Source organism: Electrona antarctica, assembly GCF_951216825.1.
Source record: "Electrona antarctica genome assembly, chromosome: 10".
In the NCBI taxonomy this organism is placed as follows: domain Eukaryota; kingdom Metazoa; phylum Chordata; class Actinopteri; order Myctophiformes; family Myctophidae; genus Electrona; species Electrona antarctica.
This window is the reverse complement of record NC_136791.1, coordinates 52,256,365-52,270,336: the sequence shown is the minus strand read 5'-3', so window position 1 is coordinate 52,270,336 and position 13,972 is coordinate 52,256,365.

The following is a 13,972-nucleotide window of genomic DNA, read 5'->3' as shown; positions in this document are numbered from 1 at the left end:
CTAAATCGCCAGGCCTTGTTTGTCATTCCATAAACAAATGGAATTGTTCTCATGGTCATCACCTGTCAGTATCACACCAGTATCATGGTCATCATCATGTCAGTATCACACCAGTATCATGGTCATCATGTCAGTATCACACCAGTATCATGGTCATCATCATGTCAGTATCACACCAGTATCATAGTCAGCATCATGTCAGTATCACACCAGTATCATGGTCAGCATCATGTCAGTATCACACCAGTATCATGATCATCATGTCAGTATCACACCAGTATCATAGTCAGCATCATGTCAGTATCACACCAGTTTCATGGTCATCATGTCAGTATCACACCAGTATCATAGTCAGCATCATGTCAGTATCACACCAGTATCATGGTCAGCATCATGTCAGTATCACACAAGTATCATGGTCATCATCATGTCAGTATCACACCAGTATCATAGTCAGCATCATGTCAGTATCACACCAGTATCATGGTCAGCATCATGTCAGTATCACACCAGTATCATGGTCATCATGTCAGTATCACACCAGTATCATGGTCATCATCATGTCAGTATCACACCAGTATCATGGTCATCATCATGTCAGTATCACACCAGTATCATGGTCATCATGTCAGTATCACACCAGTATCATGGTCATCATGTCAGTATCACACCAGTATCATGGTCATCATGTCAGTATCACACCAGTATCATGGTCATCATCATGTCAGTATCACACCAGTATCATGGTCATCATGTCAGTATCACACCAGTATCATGGTCATCATCATGTCAGTATCACACCAGTATCATGGTCATCATCATGTCAGTATCACACCAGTATCCTGGTCAGCATCATGTCAGTATCACACCAGTATCATGGTCAGCATCATGTCAGTATCACACCAGTATCATAGTCAGCATCATGTCAGTATCACACCAGTATCATGGTCAGCATCATGTCAGTATCACACCAGTATCATGGTCAGCATCATGTCAGTATCACACCAGTATCATGGTCAGCATCATGTCAGTATCACACCAGTATCATGGTCAGCATCATGTCAGTATCACACCAGTATCATAGTCAGCATCATGTCAGTATCACACCAGTATCATGGTCAGCATCATGTCAGTATCACACCAGTATCATGATCATCATGTCAGTATCACACCAGTATCATAGTCAGCATCATGTCAGTATCACACCAGTATCATGGTCATCATGTCAGTATCACACCAGTATCATAGTCAGCATCATGTCAGTATCACACCAGTATCATGGTCAGCATCACACAAGTATCATGGTCATCATCATGTCAGTATCACACCAGTATCATAGTCAGCATCATGTCAGTATCACACCAGTATCATGGTCAGCATCATGTCAGTATCACACCAGTATCATGGTCATCATGTCAGTATCACACCAGTATCATGGTCATCATGTCAGTATCACACCAGTATCATGGTCATCATCATGTCAGTATCACACCAGTATCATGGTCATCATGTCAGTATCACACCAGTATCATGGTCATCATGTCAGTATCACACCAGTATCATGGTCATCATGTCAGTATCACACCAGTATCACGGTCATCATCATGTCAGTATCACACCAGTATCATGGTCATCATGTCAGTATCACACCAGTATCATGGTCATCATGTCAGTATCACACCAGTATCATGGTCATCATCATGTCAGTATCACACCAGTATCATGGTCATCATGTCAGTATCACACCAGTATCATGGTCATCATGTCAGTATCACACCAGTATCATGGTCATCATGTCAGTATCACACCAGTATCATGGTCATCATCATGTCAGTATCACACCAGTATCATGGTCATCATGTCAGTATCACACCAGTATCATGGTCATCATCATGTCAGTATCACACCAGTATCATGGTCATCATCATGTCAGTATCACACCAGTATCCTGGTCAGCATCATGTCAGTATCACACCAGTATCATGGTCAGCATCATGTCAGTATCACACCAGTATCATAGTCAGCATCATGTCAGTATCACACCAGTATCATGGTCAGCATCATGTCAGTATCACACCAGTATCATGGTCAGCATCATGTCAGTATCACACCAGTATCATGGTCAGCATCATGTCAGTATCACACCAGTATCATGGTCATCATCATGTCAGTATCACACCAGTATCATGGTCAGCATCATGTCAGTATCACACCAGTATCATGGTCATCATCATGTCAGTATCACACCAGTATCATGGTCAGCATCATGTCAGTATCACACCAGTATCATGGTCATCATCATGTCAGTATCATCGTCAGAATCATGTCAGTATCACCCTCAGTATCAAAGATATCACAATAAAGGTATGAATTTGTTTGTTTGTTGCAGTGCAAGTGCAATATCTGTGTGTGTGAGTGTGTGTGAATGTGTAATGTACGTTAAAAGAAATGTCAATAAACATATTATTGAAAAAAATAAAGGTATGAATTTTAATGTTAGTAAGGTTAAACATCTCTATGTTTGCCATCAATGAAAGAGTAAATGTTGGTGCAGAATAAACATTTTCCAACAGATGGTTTTACTATATTATGTTGTTAAAAAAAATACAACATACTATGTTGTTTATATTATATATAGTACTGTATATATACTATACTATACTATACTATAGAAACTCCATTCACACTTTTTATAATTCAGCTTACTGTGGAGACACATGCTGGAACTTTTTACTTTGAAATGTTTTGTAGTTTCTGAGTGATTTTCGTCTTTTTTTTCAAATCCTCAAAATGATGAAAAATGGCATGCTATAGTATGCCGTCCGAGGCCATGGGCTATAGCCCATGGTCTCGGAGTGATTTTCGTCTTTTTTCAAATCCTTTTCAAAAAACGGCATGCTATAGTATGCAGTCCGAGGCCATGGGCTGAACTTGAACCCACGACCTGTGGCTCACATAGACAGCAGCTTATCACAGAGTGCCACCATGCTCTCTGACAATCTCCTCAGCTTTCCATCTCTTTCCAGTTCTCTTCTGGATGTTATTCTCCAAAACATGCTGCAGAGTGAACTCTGCTGGCTTTGAACTCACAACCTCTGGCTCACATGGACATCATCTTAACAAGGGTGCCACTGAGCTCTCCGTGATCTTTAGGTTGTAAGTTGTTCTTCTTGGTGTCACTTTTCAAATGGGGCCTTGGGATCATGTACAGAGCATTTGAATGGTGCTGTGCATCAAAGGTGTCTTTAGTGCTTTTAAGTGTTATTGTGGATGTTAATCAGATAATACCGAGGAGAAACCATGACAGGACACAGACAGCCTCCCCATTGGTGGATGTGATCCTGGCAGCCAGCCCAGGTGTGTTCTGGTCCTGTTGATTGAGCTGAGAAGGACCTATAAACCACAGGACCAGAACACACACTCGTTACTTTTCTTCCAGTTTATTATACTCGTCGTCATGCTACTAGTCCTACATACTTACACCTAGAAACCCCATTCAAACCTACTTAGGTTCATCTTACGGTGGACATGTTTGCCTGAAAAGGAATCTTTGAAATGTTTCATAGTTTTAGAAATATAGAGCTTCCAAATTTGAGAAATGTATAATGGGGCTCAATGGCAGATAGTGGCATGTCAAAAAAATCACTTTCACCTAGAAACTCCATTCACACTTTTTATAATTCAGCTGTACTGTGGAGACACATGCTGGAACTTTTTACTTTGAAATGTTTTGTAGTTTCTGAGTGATTTTCGTCTTTTTTTCAAATCCTCAAAAATGATGAAAAACGACATGCTATAGTATGCAGTCCGAGGCCATCGGAGTGATTTTCGTCTTTTTTTCAAATCCTCAAAAATTATGAAAAAAGGCATGCTATAGTATGCTGCCTGAGGCCATGGGCTGTACTTGAACCCACGACCTGTGGCTCACAATAGACAGCAGCTTATTACAGAGTGCCACCATGCTCTCTGAGAATCTCCTCAGCTTTCCATCTCTTTCCAGTTCTCCTCTGGATGTTATTCTCCAAAACATGCTGCAGAGTGAAAGTAGGAGGAACTCAGCTGAATTTGAACTCACAACCTCTGGCTCACATGGACGTCATCTTAACAAGGGTGCCACTGAGCTCTGAGTGATTTTTAGGTTGTAAGTTGTTCTTCTTGGTGTCACTTTTCAAATGGGGCCTTGGGATCATGTACAGAGCATTTGAATGGTGCTGTGCATCAAAGGTGTCTTTAGTGCTTTTAAGTGTTATCGTGGATGTTAATCAGATAATACAGAGGAGAAACCATGACAGGGCACAGACAGCCTCCCCATTGGTGGATCTCCTGGCAGCCAGCCCAGGTGTGTTCTGGTCCTGTTGATTGAGCTGAGAAGGACCTATAAACCTTCAAGGTTTATGCCTGAAAAGGAATCTTTGAAATGTTTCATAGTTTTAGAAATATAGTGCTTTCAAATTTGATACATTTATAATGGGGCTCAATGGCAGATAGTGGCACGTCAAAAAATCACTTTAACCTAGAAACTCCATTCACATTTTTGAGTGGTGTAAACCACTCCTACAACTGGCTTTGTTGTTGAGTGGTGCAACTGGCTTTGTTGTTAAACCACTCCTACAACTGGCTTTGTTGTGCAGAAAAAATGAGCATGGTTGCTATGTTCACCCTGTTCACCCGGGTGTGATTTCTCTGTGAGTTCTGTAGCTTTTTAAGCATTAATAACATCTTGAACACATTTCAGTCAGGCTTCAGGCCTGGATACAGTACAACCACAGCAACATCATTGGTCGTAAATGACATAGTAACTGCACTGGACAAAAAATTAAAATGTGCAGCCATTTTTATTGACCTGGCAAAAGCCTTCGATACGGTGGATCATACCATTTTAATGCAGAGATTAAAATGTATTGGATTAGATAGCATGGCCTGTTCTTGGTTCCAGGACTATCTATCAAACAGAACCCAAGCCATTATGGTTGGAGACATTAAATCGAACTTCTTAGAAGTTAAAAAAGGAGTCCCCCAAGGCTCCATACTTGGACCCATTTTATTTACTATTTATATTAATGAAATCTCAAAGAATATTGAGAACTGCAATATTCATTTTTATGCTGATGACACAATTTTATACACCACTGCCCCATCAAGTAGTCAAGCTATATTTAACTTACAATCTGCTTTTAACATTATTCAGCATGCACTAGCGGATCTTAAACTTGCCCTAAATGTAGGCAAGACGAAGTACATGTTGTTTTCAAATAAAACAAAAGTGGAAACAGGTGACCCCATACTGTCTCTGAGAGGGGCACACATTGAGCGGGTCTCATCATATATCATAAGTATTTAGGGATCTGGCTAGATGAGGATTTCTCTTTTAAAACACATATAGAAAATCTAACAAAGAAAATCAAACCTAAAATTGGCTTCCTCTATCGAAATAGATTATGCTTCTCTAAAGAGAATAGAAAGAGGATAATCCAAGCAACAATTATGCCAATTTTTGATTATGGAGATATCCTGTATATGCATGCCACTGACAGCATTCTAAAACCCTTGGACGCAATTTATCACAGTGCACTCCGCTTTATTACAGGAGCAGGTTTCAGAACACATCACTGTGCATTATATACCTCAGTAGAATGGTCTTCTCTGGCTCTTAGAAGGAAACAACATGCTACCCTGTTCACGTATAAAGCTTTAATTGGTAAACTACCTCTGTATTTAACAAAACTGCTAAATCTTAATCCATCAGTTTATGGTACTAGATCACAAGATATGCTTTTATTGAAGGTACCAAAAACTACTACTAAATTGGGAGATACTGCCTTCAGGGTGTATGCTCCACATTTATGGAATGGTTGTCAAAACAAATTGAAGTTGAATGTTTTTATTTCGTTTACTACTTTTAAGATACTCTTAACTGACCTCACACTAGAGGAAGGCATATGCACCTGCTCTCTGTAACATTTGGTTACAAGGTTTTGTTTCTGTGTGTATGTGCTTGTGGATTATATTTGTTGTACTGTGTGTCCATGTCATGTATGTAAAATGTAAATGTTCTTATTTGTATACAGGGCGCCATTGAAAAAGAGACCCTGGTCTCAATTGGATTCCCCTGAAATAAAGGTTACAAACAATGAGAGAGAGGGGGGGGGGGGGGGGATTTGCACCACTCAGTTCACACGGGTGTGATTCTATTTTAGAAAAGGTGAAAATGGCAGATCTACAAGGTTAGTTTACAATGTGTTGCGGTGCAATACATTGTCACCTTGCAGATTGTCTATTTTGACTATCTGTATATGCTGCGATTGCACAATGAATTATAGCACTACAGGGTCAAGTTGTTAATCAGACTAATCACTTCTCCGAGGCTATTATTCAATTAACCTACATGAGCAAGATTAAGGTGGTTATTGCTCATACTTATTGGTTTCTATATATTTCCAGCCCTACTGTGACAGCTGTGGGAGGAGTAGTCTGGTGTAGTCTGAGCATGAGTGCTCCAACAACTGATACTCCATGAATACAAGGCTTCATGGGGTGTGTAATTGACAGAAAATAAGTCACTTTTTGGGTGAACTAACTTTAGTGGCTCAGGTGTAGAGTTGTCGTTTATATAATGCAACGGAAAAACTATGGGTCAAGACCCTTATTTGGCTTGCAGGAAGGGGCTGTGTGGTCCACAACTGAAAAAGGGCCAATCTCTCTTCCAAAGTGTGATTTATTAGTTTTTGAAAGGCATACTAGCCTGTGAATGTATTAAGATTTTGACAACAGATACAGTAGGTACCTTTTCTATTTACAAATGTGTACACAGCAACACTTCCATAGCCTTTAAACACTGATGGGACACGCATTCAGCTGGCTATATTTAAGGCTGTAAGCTTTATTTTGTTGATGTGCTTTATCTCTTTTGATTGTGAAAAGAAAAAGACAGGAAAGCAAAACGCTGATTTGATGTTATATCCTGGTTGTTGATGCAAGGCTGGAGGTCAGAGAGGTCGAGCTGTGGAGGTCAGAGGATTCCTGCGCTTCCTGCTCCTGTGAAAAGACCATTACATATGGATGGTGGACCATAACACCAGATACACCAGTTAATTTAGAATCTTTTTTTTCTTTTTCAATTTTGAATGAGTTTTAGTCATAGTCTTTTGAATAAAATTCTGTTAAGATGTAGTCTTATTTTAGTACTTGAGTTGGATGTTGTAGTACTTTTGTCAATGCATGAACATTTTCTGAATGGATAATGTGTGACTGGACATTCACCTTTGTTGCCTTTCTAAAACACTGTGAATGATCTTCTTGATCCACGGAGACTCTGGGTCCACACAAACGTCAAAGTTGTCTTTCTTGGTGATTCTGTGAAGATAAAGTAGCCTATTTTTCTTTTCTTCTTTTAGCTCTTATCTGGAAATGTAGTTTCATTAAATTGCAAATAGCTCTTAGTCAATTAAACAGTTCCCCCAGATTTGATTACTTTACTTGGTTTCTATTTGAGAACAATTCACTTAAAATTGAACTTCAACATCACTAATAAGCTTTTTGATAGATAGATGACAGAATTTAACTTTAATTCTACAACGAACAAGTGTGTGAAAACCTCATCCAGCTGTATGAATGAAGATACTGATGTCATAAAAAAGTAGACATCTTTTAATACAATAACTGATAACACTGACATGATCTGGGTGAGTCGACAGTTGGCTCCCGCCGGCAGGATCTCCATTTTCTTGAATAATCGAGGAGCGATGTAGTCTGAGGAGGTCTGGATGCATCTGCACTTCTGTGGCCGTCCGATGCCATTGGCTGCAAGCAGTGGTGGAAAGTACAATTTAAGATGCACTAGGTAACTTTCCTCTTCTACCCTGGATGTATTTGAAGTGCTGACAGTTTTACCATTGAGCTAATAGAGCCTGCCTGCTTGCTCAGGGGATAAATTGAATCTTGACCATCAGTTCAAAATTCACGTCAGATCCTGTGTCTGGGTGAGATGTGACCTTTGTATAACAATTAATATCGCACAATATTTTATTTAATTCATTAACAAAACGTTACATAGTTCCTCTGCGAGTGTATACATTTTACTACTCCACTAAGTATCTCCTGAGGCAAATATTGTACGTTTTTCTCTGCTACGTACTGTATGAATATCGCACAATACTTTATTTAATTCATTAAATTAACAAAAAGTTACATAGTTCCTCTGCGAGTGTACCGGTATACATTTTACTACTCCACTAAGTATCTCCTGAGGCAAATATTTTAAGTTTTTCTCTGCTACGTACTGTATGTTAAAACTTGAGTTACTAGTTACTTTGCAGATTTATCTACAAGCTGAAGCGCACAATGCATAATACATGTTTATTTCATTTATTCTACCACTGTCTGGAAGACATTACAATTCATTAAATATTTCTGTGATTGCTAAATCACATTTCTTTGTAAAAAATAAAATAATCTATTGTATTTACAGTAGGCCTAAAGTACATCAAAGTCATCAATAATATGAATTATGTCATTAATCAGAAATGTGAGCTGTTAATGTATGAAAAGGGCAGATAACATTATCTCACCATGTAGGGCGACCACGCAGCAGACAATCAGGGCCGTCAACACATGCTTTGGTTTCAGCAGCAGCATCCTGATAGGGGACTTCTGACGAGGATGGAGGGAAGATGAAACTCAGCCACTGGTCTCTGAGCAGCAAGAGGAGGACCTCATAGTTTATAAAGCTGCAAAGAAGGAAGTACCATAAACTCTTGCCACACACAGGAAAAAAAGGAAAGGAAAAAGAAAGGAAAAACTGTGCAATGGTGGAAGAAGAATCACATGCAACCCACTGTGTGATGACCACATGTGATGGCCACTGGTGGAAAAGCTTTTGTTTAAGAATCCATATGCCAGTTAAAAATCAACCAGGTTAAATGGAAGGACACTGAAAACGAAATTAAGACGGACAACCAGTAGTATGATTTTAGAATAGATAATATTAATATTTCGGGGAGACATAGTGATATAAAGGACTACACATAACCGCTTACACAGTGTTTATTTCAAGTTTGGTGATAAAGTTACGGACTGGGGTGTACATCCATAAGTTATATTTTGTCAAGGCCAAGTTGTTCAATTAAGCAATATTACATGGGGGCGCCTGCTGGCCTAGCGGTCCAGGCGCATGCCACATATAGGCTCTGATCTGACGCGTCGCGTGTTCGAGTCCCGTTCATGACAACCCTTTCTGCATCTTTCCTGTTCATCTTCACTTCAACTATCAATAAAGGCAGAAAAGCCAAAAACAAATCTTTAAAGAAAAAAGCAATATTACACGACAGGGTGTGCGTTACCGTCATTAATTGCACACCTGCGTTGCTGGTTGCTGCAGGAAGGAGCCGATAGGCGAGTTCCGTAAGCAGCGCAGAAGAGCGTATGTCTGATTATGGCAATGTGTGTATGTATGTCTGTATGACTGGATTTTTTTTAATTTTTTCGTTACATCCAGAGGTCGAACATTCTATTAAGTCAACAACCGTGCTTGACTCCAAAGCCACCGCTCACTTCACATTGGTGTGATTTTTCTGTTTTGATTAGGTGTGCGGTGATGCTGGTTTGAAGCAGGGTATTTCAACCAATCAGATTTCATTTGTTATTTCATTTGTATTTAAGTTTATTTTGTTTTTGAGTACTGGAATTTAAATGCTGGCCACAGAAATGACCAGCTGCTTCAGATTGGCTCATAAGGAGCTGGGTAATTGGACTGCACCATGTTCCCTTTGCATATGGGATGGGCAGGGGTTTATGTTTGAATGTATTATTAAGATTTTTGAATAAATGCATTTTTGATATTTCAGTTTCATTGTATTTTCTTTTGTTAATATGAGTTAGTGATGTGTTGTAGTGTATTATGTTCTAGTGATGTGTAGTATGTTTAAATGTTATCCTTTGTCTTCCCCTTTGTGTCAATAGTGGTTTGATCACCCACTATATATGTTCCCCTCATATCTCATTTTGGTCAGTTTTGATGTTAAGTTCGGTTCTGTTTGTCCTGAAGAAGAAGAAGGGAAAAAAAACATTTTATGAAACTACACTTGTCCTGGTGTCTCTCTTGCCGATCAACTCTGGTCCCTGGCACCCATGCACTAAGACTGGAAAAGCATCAGTCTTTTTAGATTTGAGTTTTAAAAATAAAGCATTATGTCATGCTTTGGCCATTCAGAAATAGCAGATCTACAAGCTCACTGTGTGTCAAAAATGCACTTAAAGTACCAAAAATACTCATTATGCAAATTGTAAAAGCAAAGTTTTCAGAACCTCCCCATCGCCACCGCATCATTTGGTGACCCCCCCGGGGGGTCCTGACACACAGTTTGTCAGCATCCAAGAATAAGTATGCAAATTGGAGCCCGACAGCATGCCAGATTTCTGGGTCCGATGTTGATATGACCCATATTTGATCAAGTGCTTTACAATGTGTTTTTTACAACTTTCACACACACTGATGGCGGAGGAAATCAACGCAAGGTTCATCAGGAGCAGTTAGGGGTTCAATGTCTTGCTCAAGGACACTTTGACACTAAACCAGGGGGAGCCAGCCATCTATAGCTGGGAACCGTTTCCCAAGTGATGTCACACAAAGTATAAGGGCTACACTGGCCTGGGGACTGAGAACGCCAGACGCAACATCAAGAGCTTGTAGCATCAAGCAAGAATAAGTTCTCCACCCCACGGCTCAAGGTTAGAAGAAATAACCTCGCCCTCCAGAGAGAATATACCTACATAGGTAGACCAGCATAGTTTCCTTCTACCTCCAATATCACGTGACCAGACTCTTGGCCTTGGTTACATTTACCGTTGCTACTTTAAGTATAATGTTGATAGTTTTTTTTTCTCTTTTGAATGCAGCACTTTCTTTACATCGTCATTGTGGTATTGATACCAGCCTACTGAATACTTCAGTTCACCACTGAAAAGAACATGATAGCAGAGGTAAAGCACAAAAAGTTCTATACCTTGAGTCAATGTCACTGTAGAAGGAGATATAAGGTGGCGAACTTAAAAGAGGGTCCAAGGCAGCAAGTAGAAAAATCCTTTATTTCATTAATTAGTTAAATATTAAAAACAAGGGTTAAAAACACGACCAACGCGTTTCGGCCTGCATGGGCCTTCATCAGGGTCAACTGTGATAGCAGAGGTATTTCCATCTATAAATAAAGGTATACCAAGCAGACATCAAACAGGATATCACTCCTAAAAATCGCTGACCTATACACTTCCCCAAGACAGGCATCCCATCACAGTCTATATGCTATTATTAACGCGTCTGAGGAGGAAACTACTCCATCTACCAATAAAGGAAACCACTGCGTTGGCATTTCCCGCACGCAGGCTCCAGAATAGAAAGTTATGGTCCAAAAGAGAGGTTTCTGAGACTGATCGCTCAGCTGTTGAGCTTGTGCCAATACTTTTGTACTTTTACTTTTGCAATGTTTGAATGCAGGGCGTTTACTTGGTATTTTCTGCATTGCGGTATTGCTAATGTTACTTAAGTAAAAGTATGAATTCTGCAATATAGAAATACTTACATGTGAAAGTCCAGAATTCAAAATGTACTTGAGGAAAAGTAGGCCTACAAAAGTATTGCCATCAAAATGTAGTTAAAGTACCGAGAGTAAAAGTAGCCTATACTCATTATGCAGAATGTCCCATTTCAAGTTTTTGAGTGGTGTAAACCACTCCTACGACTGGCTTTGTTAGTTTACGTGTCTGTCTGTCTGTCTGTCAAAAAATGAGCATGGTTGCTACGGTCACCCAGTTCAGTTGTGATTTCATTACGTAAGACATTACGTCAGACCACAGCTGATCAGGCTATATAAGACCTTACACCACTCAGTTCACATGGGTGTGATTTTTTATAATTTAGCTTACTGTGGAGACACATGCTGGAACTTTTTACTTTGAAATGTTTTGTAGTTTCTGAGTTATTTAACTTAAACGCCCAATGCATTCCCAATGGCAATAGCACAAACTTTGGCATGCTACTAGTCCTACATACTTACACCTAGAAACCCCATTCAAACCTATTTAGGTTCATCTTACGGTGGACATGTTTGCCTGAAAAGGAATCTTTGAAATGTTTCATAGTTTTAGAAATATAGTGCTTTCAAATTTGATACATTTATAATGGGGCTCAATGGCAGATAGTGGCACGTCAAAAAATCACTTTAACCTAGAAACTCCATTCACATTTTCTATAATTCAGCTTACTGTGGAGACACATGCTGGAACTTTTTACTTTGAAATGTTTTGTAGTTTCTGAGTTATTTAACTTAAACGCCCAATGCATTCTCAATGGCAATAGCACAAACTGTGGCATGCTATTAGTCCTACATACTTACACCTAGAAACCCCATTCCAACCTATTTAGGTTCATCTTACGGTGGACATGTTTGCCTGAAAAGGAATCTTTGAAATGTTTCATAGTTTTAGAAATATAGTGCTTTCAAATTTGATACATTTATAATGGGGCTCAATGACAGCTCTATGGCACGTCAAAAAGTCACTTTCACCTAGAAACTCCATTCACACTTTTTATAATTCAGCTTACTGTGGGCACACATGCTGGAACTTTTTACTTTGAAATGTTTTGTAGTTTCTGAGTTATTTAACTTAAACGCCCAATGCATTCTCAATGGCAACTGGACGGGTGTTGGCGTCGTTTCAAGTTCAACCCCTTTTGCTATTTTGCTTTTGATTGCTTATTTTATTTTTGTGCCCTGCACACAAAAAGTGCCCAACCCTCATTAGTTATAAGACACCATTTTACATTTCATTATAATTGAATTAAAGTGAGCTGACATAACGTTGTGTGGCCATCTGCTAATTAGAGAGAATATTAACATCTTTGTGCAATGTTTAATTTATACTCGGCTCATGCACTTTATGCCAGGTAGGCGCCTCCACACCGGAGAGAGGCAGGTAGAGGGAGGCGGGGCGCCGCCCGCAACTAGTCAGGTTACGCCGCAACAGCCGCTGGGACGAATCATAGCGGACCGCTACGTACCTGTCTGCGTCCTGAATCAAGCCGATTCCTTCCCACCTGCGGGGTATAAAAGCGGCCGCCTCCCTCCATTCACCGCTTGCCCTCTCTGTGTGTACACGTATATAGGCGTCTGGCGGTAAGAGATCTCATCTCACATATGATTCCCTCTCTAAATAAGGCCATGTATTGTGACTCTGTGTATAATTGACTCTCTCGCCCTCCCGCAGGCATCCGACTGGCTCGACACGGTCTTGGGAGAGAGACCGAACAATTAAAGGAAATATAGGAAAGGGCGGTGATGACTGGCAAGCGCCACCGTGGATAGGAATCCCCCCCCCCCCCCCGTTCTGCACTGGAACAATAAGTGACTATGTACCTCCGTAGGGTTTCTCTTTAGCGACCCTGCCGGAATTGAGTCGGCCTCCGGCCCTAGAGTCCAAACGGGAAGAAAAACCTATGTTAATACTAAATCTCTATATTCACCGCCCGGACCTCCCGGCCCCTGGAGAAGAAGAGAAATGGAGACTTTCAGTTTTAGTTTTCGCACAGACGAATCCTCACCTCACCTCACCTTTCCTTGTAAACTCGCTTCTGAATAAACCCAGCCTGCGGGCAAATCTCTCTCTCTTGTCTTGGTTTTGGATCAAAGTGCGACAATATACAGTATATTACATGTCAAAGTAGGCTACTGCAGAATATTGGGACACAGACTCTCTGGATTGTGAGCCTGCTCGTGAGAACCGTAGACCATCTCTCACTCAGTCACTCCTAGGACATGTTTCTTGTTTTATTGAAGCATTCTTTTGTACTTTAGCAGTTCATTAGGTAAAGTTGAAAAGCAATTAACTGTAAATTGACTGGGATTTGAACATGAAATATCTGTGCTGAGTCTGTAGAGAGAGTGACGCAGAGAAAGAGAGAGAGAGACGGCATACTATAGCA